General features: G+C 45.5%; 3 non-coding genes across 3 annotated transcripts; all 3 read left to right on the top strand.

The window, feature by feature from the left end:
- The first annotated feature begins 1052 nt into the window (after positions 1–1052).
- Positions 1053–1126, top strand: TRNAI-AAU (transfer RNA isoleucine (anticodon AAU)). The gene has a single exon. It is a non-coding gene; the product is annotated as a tRNA-Ile (tRNA).
- A 371-nt stretch (positions 1127–1497) lies between these two features.
- Positions 1498–1569, top strand: TRNAD-GUC (transfer RNA aspartic acid (anticodon GUC)). The gene has a single exon. It is a non-coding gene; the product is annotated as a tRNA-Asp (tRNA).
- A 6781-nt stretch (positions 1570–8350) lies between these two features.
- Positions 8351–8432, top strand: TRNAS-AGA (transfer RNA serine (anticodon AGA)). Its single transcript has one exon. It is a non-coding gene; the product is annotated as a tRNA-Ser (tRNA).
- The last annotated feature ends 260 nt before the right edge of the window (positions 8433–8692 follow it).

The raw sequence follows: 8692 nt of genomic DNA, 5'->3' as shown, positions 1-8692 counted from the left end.
CGCCACTGTAGACCAGTGGTTCTTAACCGGGGTTCGATCAAACCCTAGGCCCTATGAACGGTTCATTTTGTGTACCAGTAATAAAACATATACCTATGTCTTGAATTTGGAAAAAAATCATATTTGATTTATCACTAAAGAAGGGTTCAGTGAATGTGCAGATGAAACTGGTGGGTTCGGTATCTCAAACAAGGTTAAGGACCACTGGTCTAGAGCAGGGGTAGGGAACCTTTGGCTCTCCAGCTGCTATGAAACTACAACTCCCAGCATGCTCCATTCACTTCCATGGGAGTTCCAAGAACAGCAGAGCAAGTATGCATGCTGGGAGTTGTAGTTTTGCAACAGCTAGAGAGCCGTACGTTCCCTACCCCTGGTCTAGACTAAGAGAGTCCTGCAAATAACCCATTTTACAAACTCTGAGCAACTACTAGGAGGAGACCAACAAGAGTGAAAGTGAAAGCTGTGAGGGGAGGAGAGAGGAAGAGGAGGGGGAGATGACAGATATCTGATTGGTGCAGGTCACACACCCTGCATACAAAACCTGGAAGAAATTGTCCACTCAGTAAGTATAACAGTGACAATGTGAATCTAGGGTATGGGGACACTCATCCACATTAGGGAGAGCGTGTGCCTACATAGGCATTATGGAGACTTACAAGTCATTCTTGCTCCGCTTGGCAAATCAGTATCCCTACGCTATGCTGAGGAGGCCCAATAGGCCGAAACAGCGCTGTCCATAGCTGGGAATCTGTTCCTTTTGGGACAGAAATACTGATTTGGCAATTAAATCCACATCATGATTAAAAGACTTTATAACTGAGTCGTTCATGATGTTAAGGATGCTGCCCTCTATAGGGTGGTGTACAGAGTGCACTCTGCTCTCCTAATTCCATCCAGGAGAATAGATTTGCATATTTTTTACCCAATGTGAATCTACAGAAATCCCAAACTCCTTGTAGTTATATTCCTGTATCTCTACTAGAAACTATTTCTTTACTTCCCATGTGATCTGTTTTCATTCTGAGTTGGTCAAAAAAATTCCTTCTTCATGTGGCCGGTTAGCTCAGTTGGTTAGAGCGTGGTGCTAATAACGCCAAGGTCGCGGGTTCGATCCCCGTACGGGCCAGTCTGCTTTTTTTATTTTAACTTTGAGTTGTTTAAAGAAACCTGACGACCAAAGTTTTCGGACTGTCTGGCCCTCTAGAAAGGTATAAGATGTAAATTATAGGGACTTAAGGGACTTTAATTCTTTATGGTTCTGAGTTGTAGCGTGTGAGGACCCTCCGACTTACCATCTGTTACAGTCTGTTATGTGTGAACAGGAAGTAAATTCTCTCTTCATTCCTATAAGACTCTCATCAAGGCTCTGCTAGAGAGAAAGCTGAAGGAGGGAGCTAAGAACAAGGAAGATGGGTCTCAAACCCAGGACATGGTCTTCAGGGAATGTGGTTCGTTTCCCTTTAAGGAATTGTGCCTGCAAAAACTCACAATGGCAACTCCTCGTTAGTATAGTGGTAAGTATCCCCGCCTGTCACGCGGGAGACCGGGGTTCGATTCCCCGACGGGGAGGCTAAAGCTTTTTATTAGGAAGCAAGCAAGCAAAAATTGACAAACAGGAAATAAAATATTGAATTTTGAAGAGAATCATAGAAACTATTTATAGCATTTACTCAGAATTAATTTTACAGTAACGATGAAGAGACTAAGAATCACAGTTTTTTACAGTCACGTGACTCGTCTTTCCTTCTAGTCCTGGCTGCAGAAGAAGAAAAAGAAAGGTGAAAAAACAAGTAAATATTCAGATAACTATAGAAGTCTCCTCCACCCGGTATAAAAACAGTCTGTATGTGCTGCAGCCACATGTGTACAGACTCTAAGAAGAAGAACAGGAAGAAGAGGTAGGGACATGAACAATGGCGGACCTGTTCTACCAAACATTGCTGTGATGTCCGGGGTATAATGTAGAAGGGAATTACAGGACAAGCTCCAGGACAGGGCTCCGAATATTTCACCCCTACTGGGACAGGAATGAAGACAATTAGAAGGCCGGAGTTCAGGAAACCTTCAGAATTAGTTCTGGACAATTTGCTCAAAATAACTGACGCCACATAAAGACCGAAAGCGATCACATGACCTCGGGCCAGGCGGGCCTCCCCATAATGCCTTGCAGGCAGTCTTCAGCCAATCACCAGCGACTCTAGGTGTGAGGTCACTTCTCATTCATTTCACCTAGAAGAAAAAGGCGGTGTCCTGTTAGTTGTTCAGATTCTTAAATTCCCATTGAAATAAGTGTACGGTATATTTTTTAGAATTTTTAGTATCATAATTTGGAGAGGTTTTTCAAAAACACATCAAAGTCTGTTTCAAATTCCTAAAGCAGATTTTTTTTCTGCCTGACCACTATCCTCCATGTGAACGTGTCCTAATACTGTCCTAGTGACAATGCACTTAGTTGGGAGCGCCGCTGAGAGCTAGCCGCGTATCTTATTACACAGTGACATATAGGTCAGACATAGAGAGGCCATCGCCCCAGGGTGCTACACTATGCTCCCATCTAATCAATTACTTCCATCATCATTTGGATTTAGTGTCCTCAGCAGTGTTTTTTTGGGAAGCGCACAAGGCAGTCATGAGTGGACATTGTATCACATTGGCCACCGATGCTTAAAAAGATAGACAACTTAGGACTCAGACATTACTGATCCAATCCCTTACCTACTGATTGATGGAACGCCCCTCCCCGCCAGTTCTTTCCCAGTTGGTGTCGGTGAGAGCTGACTTACGTGACCTAGAGCTTCCTCAGGTCCAGCACTTCCTCTTATACTCTTGCCGACACTGCTATGAGAGGAGTAATAAGGCCCACGCCCTATTGGTGGGGAGTCCTTCCCGATGAGTGGACTATTTAAGGGACTACCACTTGCCTCAGCCCTCTCCAGAAGCTCAATCCTCCCTTAAAATCCTGTTATATAGGAGGAGCTAGTGGGAGTTCTGACGAATCTCCTTAAAGGGATTCTACCATTAAAATTTTTTTTTTCTGTGGCTAACACGTCGGAATAGCCTTTAGAAAGGCTATTCGTCTCTTACCTTTAGATGGGATCTCCGCCGCGCCGTTCCTTAGTAATACCGGTTTGTACCGGTATGTAAATTAGTTCTCTGGCAGCGATGGGGGCGGCCCCCAGCGCTGAAAATGCGATGAGGGCGTTCCCACCGCTGCCCGAGAACAGGATCCTGCGCCGCCTCTATCTTCTGCTGGAACCTCCCCTTCTTTCTTTGGTGGCTTCACCTCTGTCAGCTCTGACACTAGTAGAGCCGACTGCGCATGCGCGGCCATAGTTCCGAGGCCGGAATTGCACGCATGTGCAGTCGGCTCTACTAGTGTCTCAGTGGCAGAGCCAACTGCGCAGGCGTCAGATCTGCTCCCTCACTCCTATCTATAATGTCAATCACTAATCTGCTTGTAATTGATTATATCGGACGACATTCTCCTATTCCTAAGATTCTCTACCTCTATTGCTTGTAATTGAAAGCTTTATAGAACTGAGTGCTCTATATGACGCAGTGAGATAAATCCCAGATCCTTCCCTACATCCACCATTACTGTAATGCCTCGTGTTCCAGCTTACCACACCTTATATAGTGTATAGACCGCCCGCACTGAGAGGCCGTCAGCTGCACGGCAGACAATTTTATTAGTTTGAGATGAATTATCATTTTCTGATTTGTTAAAAACTTAACTTTATAGAATATCCAAATAGACCCTGGTTCTTAGGAATCGATTCACTTATCTCTATCTGAGCTATATAGGTTCCAAGTGTGTGAGTTCCTGTGCAGGTGTGCATTCTGTCTGAGTACTGACCTCGGCTGTTAGTAGACATCATTCCAGTTACTTGTTCCTGCCCTGATCTGTATCTTCCCCCGTTACCTATTCTGCCTGACCTACTGTTCTAAGCCATGTGCTGGGTTGGGTGGGAGGCATAAGATTGTGTAGCTTTGTGGACACATTCACATATGACAACTGTGTTGCAGTTTTTGGTGAGAATTTCTAATTTCACAAGTGAAACTAATTTATTTAACCTGTTTGAGCTGTAAATTCAAAAACAATCCAAAAAATCTATCAAATCTGCAGTATCTTTTAGTAAAGATTATTTCCTTGGGGGGTGGGGGGGGGGTGGGCTATGAAGCAATTCATTTTTTACAAGCCAGCCCTGAGTCTGAAATAGTCATAGACATGGCGTAACAGGAGTGGCCAAAGTAAACTAAGAAGCTGACTAGTCTATTTGACGAAGAAGAAGTGCTAGATACAGTTGGCGCTGTGGCTTAGTTGGTTAAAGCGCCTGTCCTGAGTTCGAATCTCAGCAATGCCTTGTCTTTTCTATATTTGGAAGATGAGGTCAGTATGATGACATCACTGTATATACCTGCATAGACAGCTCCAGCCAGAAGATTCTAGTATCCTGCGGTGCACTGTTAGGACAATGTCGCTGGTCTAGTCAAGAGGACGGTGCCGAGCACAGTGGGCTTCTCTTTGTGCCATTTTTTGGCTAAAAACCTTTGGCCAATTTCAAGCATAAGGATAAGATCACACTGAGTTTTTTGGTCAAGATTTTGAGGCTGTATCTGCCTCAAAACCCTGACCAAAAATATGGCTCCCATTGAAATCAATGGGAGCCGCTCAAGATTTTTTTCTGGGAGCCGTTTCTTCCGGCTCCCGGAAAAAAGAAGGCGAGATGTCCATTCTTCAGGCCGAGTTGCCTCGCGATTCGGCCTGAAGACACTCCCTCCTCCAGACTTGGCCCATTCATTGGGCCTAATCCGGAACAGAGTGCAGTGCACTGGCTTTCAGTTGCAGCTACCCGGTTTTTGGACCGGAACCTGAGTGTACAGCATTCAGCCAATCAACGCTGGTTCTGCCGGAGGCTTGTCTGTGACGAGGCGGAGTCTAAGATCGGACCACAATGGAGACTGCTGTGGTCCGATCTTAGACTCCGCCTCTTCCCAGATGAGCCTCCGGCAGAACCAGCGTTGTTTGGCTGAATGCTGTACACTGTATAGCATTTGGCCAATCAATGCTGGTTCTGCAGGACGAGCAAGTACACATTAGCACTTGCCTCCCGTCTGGAAGGAGTCCGCAGGAGGACCTCCCCAATCGGGAACTGCAAGCGCTGTGCAGTTAAAGCGCACGGACCCGTTATAGTCTATGGGCTTTAATGCCCAGCGCTCGTCCTAAACACTCTCCTCCTGCTACTCGTGGACTTGGTGACTCTCCTTTAGTGGAATAGTGGTTTCCCCTGAAACGAGCATTTTTTCCCATAGACTATAATGGGATTCGATATTTGATTGAGTAGTCGAATATTGAGGCTCTACTCGAAACGAATATCGAATCTCAAATATTTCACTGTTTGCTTATCTCTAATACTGTGTGCTCCTGTATTACTTGTGTTTATTGAAGGTTATGCTCGGCCTGCTGTAAGAATAGAAACCTTCCCCGATGTCCTGCGTCACATAGTCCTTGTGTTTGTGGCCATTACACGTAAGCAAGTCAACACATCAGATGAGCGACCTACCAAAACCTTGTTGTGAGAAGTTCCGCCCAAGCTGTGCTTTTGCACCAGAGCCTGTGAGCCTTAAATTACACCCATGATCAGATGCCCTACTTTATTATATGGTGATATTAACCCCTTAACAACCAATGACATAGTATTACGTCCTTGATCGTATGGGGATATATGGAGGTGGCTCTGGACCTGAGCTCTCTCTCTGTATAATACAGACAGCACCTGCCACTGATTAACTGCGATCGGTGCTGACACTGATCGCAGCTGTTAACACATGGTTAAACGTGACCACAATATCTAAAGTGCGCAGGCGCCATGGTCGCCGCTATCGTTGTTGGATTGCCACGCTCTGGAATGTCATCGGAGTGCTATGATCAGTTGGCACCAAGGGCAGAAGGTAAGTAGGGGGGCCAGATTTCACATGTGCAAAGGGGGGGAGGGCAACCGGGGTCATGGGTAGGTGGTGGTGGGGGAAAGGGGTAGATGTACGAGGTGACTGTAATGTCTAAAAGGGGGAAGGGGGCCGGGGGCGCGGGGAGGGCCGAAGGTGCAGCATCGGGGCCGTGGGGTCCCAGCCCACGATGCTGTGGAAGGGGCCCGAGCCTGCCGCAAGGAACAGCACAGAGGGGACAGCGGACGAATTCGCGGGTTATAGCTAGTATTAAATAAAACACAAAAAACCCACAAAATGTTAACTTCTCCACTTTCCCTAGAACACATATAAAAATGGACACACAATAATAAGGATAAACTTATTGGGTCTCCGGTTCTCTCTATAAATTTGGTATCGCCGTGATCGTACTGACCCACAGAATACATATATCATGTAATTTTTACCAAACAGTTAACGCCGTGAAAATTAAACTCATATGAAATTGGTGCAAATGCGTTTTTTTCCAATTCCACTTGTTTTCCCCATCTACCCAGTACATTGTACAGGATATTGAACGGCGCCATTACAAAGTACAATTTGTCCCACAAACCATAAGCCCTCATGTGAGTCTTTAAAGGGTTAATTGGTATTTTTTTCAACCAAGTTCCTTCCCATTCACACCCATGAAATGGCTTTCCTGTTCCATTGTATTCATGACCATCCCCCTCTAGACGTACTGCTCCTTGTTCTTATCTCCAATCTGTCTTGGTGTCTGGAAACAAAAGTTAACATGATTTTTTTTCTTCATTTTTCCATTGGGGTCATCCAATCTTTTTTAAAATGTCCTTGCAGAATGAAATGTAGAATTACAGGATGCTTGAGGTCGGTGAGGTCCCAACGAGCTGGAAGGATTCAGAATCCAGAGTGGTAACCATTACAACCTGAAAGCTACGTTGGCTCATTGTTTCAAGTGTTTTTGCACCGGGAGGTATTCGATCGAGTATATTCACTCATCTCTAATTATCATCTGTTCTTTATTCCCCCCTCTAGTCTTATGATCCTTTCCCCCGTGGTGATCTAGAGTGACCATTGGAACTTGCTGATCCTCCTTTCCCGCCACTTGATTCCCAGGCCTTGGACCGAAGAAGCCTATGCGGTTCTGTGGATCCGGAGAGCCTTGCCAGAAAACTCAAATCCGGAAACCGAAACCCCAGAATGCCCAGCTAAATACGCTCTCCCTAATGTGGACGAGTGTCCCCATACCCTGGTCTATAGTCTCTTACTCTGCTAAATCAGTATCCCTACGCTACGCTGAGGATGGCCCAATAGGCCGAAACAGCGCTGTCCATAGCTGGGAATCTGTTCCTTTTGGGACTGAAATACTGATTTAGCAATTAAATCCACATCATGATTAAAAGACTTTATAACTGAGTCGTTCATGATGTTAAGGATGCTGCCCTCTATAGGGTGGTGTACAGAGTGCACTCTGTTCTCCTAATTCCATCCAGGAGAATAGATTTGCATATTTTTTACCCATAATCCCCAGCGGAGCAGGAATGACTTGTAAGTCTCCATACTGCCTATGTAGGCACACACTCTCCCTAATGTGGACGAGTGTCCCCATACCCCAGCTAAATACAGGAATGGGGGATCTAAAAATAACCTCCCCGAGGTGACATGGCTTAGACAGTCTATACACCACATCATATAACTTCCACAGGGGGGCAGCAAACTATCGTGCTTGTACTTCTCAACCGGAGGAAGGAAGACAGCCGAACTCGGGAGAATTGTTACAAAAAAACCCAAACAATTCCCTTGTCAGGCCAGACAAATACAGAGTAAAAATAAAATTACAGCTCCAAATACTGGAGACCCCCTAGTGACCCAAACCTAATAGGAACAGGAAACAGTGAGGGGGTGGGACTTTTTAATTTCTTAGTGTTCCTGTTCCTATTAGGGTCAATCTCTCCTGTGTTTTGGAATGACTGGAGGAAGAAGTAAGAGGCCTCTGTAGGGGTAAAAAGAATAATGGTAGAGGATCACTGAGAATACATTATTACTAGAGATGAGCAAGTACTATTCAAAACGGCCATTTTGAATAGCATGCACCCATAGGAATGAATGGAAGCGGCCAGCACGCAGACTTTGCCGGCTGCGTCCATTCATTCCTGTGGGTGCATGCTATTCGAAACAGGCGTTTCGAATAGTACTCGCTCATCTCTAATTATTACACTATGTGTCACACTGCTGGGGGGAATATGTGTGAAAGAATAAATAATACACAGGAGGATAAACTAAGAAGAGAATTGCTCCTCAAGTGACCTGAAAATAGGAGAACAAAAATATAGGCAATGCAGTCACACCTTTCCTGAGATCGTGCAATTTAGAGGAGTTGCCTTACCAACAAGCATAACAGTCGTCAGTAGTCGTGGCCGAGTGGTTAAGGCGATGGACTAGAAATCCATTGGGGTCTCCCCGCGCAGGTTCGAATCCTGCCGACTACGGGGTTGTTTTGCTGTCTCCATTATAGTTTATTTTATAAGACACAATAACCCAAACTGTGGTGACTACAGGTTTGAACATTACTTGATACTGAGTCCAGATTTTCAACATCCTCTCCAGATTACCCCTCCCCCGATTCATGTCCCCAAACCCACCCCCCTGAAGCACCCACAGTATCATGTTCCACCACCCTACAGCATCATGCCCCCCATTATCCCCCCCAAGTTGCTCCCACTATATCATGTCCCCACCCCACAAAGAA

The sequence above is a fragment of the Leptodactylus fuscus genome, chromosome 5 (assembly GCF_031893055.1).
Source record: "Leptodactylus fuscus isolate aLepFus1 chromosome 5, aLepFus1.hap2, whole genome shotgun sequence".
Taxonomy (NCBI): domain Eukaryota; kingdom Metazoa; phylum Chordata; class Amphibia; order Anura; family Leptodactylidae; genus Leptodactylus; species Leptodactylus fuscus.
Note: the sequence above shows the minus strand (reverse complement) of the source record. Positions and strands in the feature narration are given on the sequence as shown.